The following is a 724-nucleotide window of genomic DNA, read 5'->3' on the forward strand; positions in this document are numbered from 1 at the left end:
GTTCTTACAGACCCTGTAGTGCGCTGGGGCAGCCCGATAGCTCCTACGTGGAGTCCCCTATAGTGCTGACGGAGGGCTCCTATAGCACATTTGGGGTCCCTATAGTGCCTTGGGGGGGTCCCTATAGCTCCTATAGGGCTCGGGAGGTCTCCCATAGCCCCTCTTGAGCCTCTGGGGGTCCCCTGTAGCCCATCTTGGCTGGTGCCTATAGCTCCTGTAGGGGCTGGGGGAGCCTCCATAGGGCCCGGGGGGGTACTTATGGCCCCTATAGGCCCCTAGGGGTCCCAATAGCTCCTATATGAGCCCATATAGGGCACAGGAGGGGTCCCTGTAGCCTCTGTAGGACCCGGGGGGGGACTCTATGGCCCCTCCAAGGCCCCGGTGGGTCCCTATAGCCCCCATACGATCCCCTGTAGGGCCCGGGGGGGTCCCTATGGCCCCTGTAGGGCGGGGGGCGGGGTTAGAGAGGACCCAGGCATCCGGATCACGGGGCTCTGAGTGTTCCGGCCCCGACCCTCCCGCGTGAGGTCACAAGGGGCGGGTGACGTCGTGCGGCCGGGAGGGGACGTCACGAGGCGGAGTTGGGGGGGAGGGGGGAAAGAAAGGGGGAGCCCGCCAAAAGTGACGTTACAGACCAGGCAGCGCGGCAGGCCCCGCCCCGAGCTCTTCGATTGGCCGGCGTGGGCGGGCCGCGCCCCCTGTGCCCGCGCCGGGCACTGATTGG

This window comes from Haliaeetus leucocephalus, unplaced genomic scaffold, assembly GCF_000737465.1.
Source record: "Haliaeetus leucocephalus isolate CR32 unplaced genomic scaffold, Haliaeetus_leucocephalus-4.0 Scaffold414, whole genome shotgun sequence".
In the NCBI taxonomy this organism is placed as follows: domain Eukaryota; kingdom Metazoa; phylum Chordata; class Aves; order Accipitriformes; family Accipitridae; genus Haliaeetus; species Haliaeetus leucocephalus.